The sequence below is a fragment of the Theropithecus gelada genome, chromosome 9 (genome assembly GCF_003255815.1).
Source record: "Theropithecus gelada isolate Dixy chromosome 9, Tgel_1.0, whole genome shotgun sequence".
Classification (NCBI taxonomy): Eukaryota; Metazoa; Chordata; class Mammalia; order Primates; family Cercopithecidae; genus Theropithecus; species Theropithecus gelada.
In genome coordinates this window covers 89923324-89923799 of record NC_037677.1, presented here as the reverse complement: position 1 = coordinate 89923799, position 476 = coordinate 89923324, and positions in this window count along the sequence as shown.

Here is a 476-nt window from a genome sequence, read left to right as displayed (position 1 = left end):
AAAAAAACCCTATATAATTTGGCATGCTTATTGTTTTGCCTCTATAACAAATAACTGAAATTCACATTTATTGATAAAGAGTTGTTATCTATTCAAGAAAGATGCCTGAAAGCATCTACTCCTTCTAACTCCTTCACATAGTTTTTGGTTCTGATGTATCCTTAACTGCCTTATCATCTTACACTGAGTGTTAATCTGTAACCCCTGATAAGTCCTTGGGGGTAAAAATCTTAGAATATCTATTTATTGAGTTGTAATGGTGCTTTATATATTCTGGATACTAGACCCTTATCAGATACATGGTTTGAAAATATTTTTTCTCTTTCTATTGGTTGTATTTTCACTTTTTGGAGAATGTGCTTTGAATTATAAAAGTCTTGAATTTTTTATTGTGAAAATTTTAAATTTTGATTATGGCCAATAAATTTGTTTTTTTCAAAAAAGAATCTTAGAATATAACACGAATACACTAGACA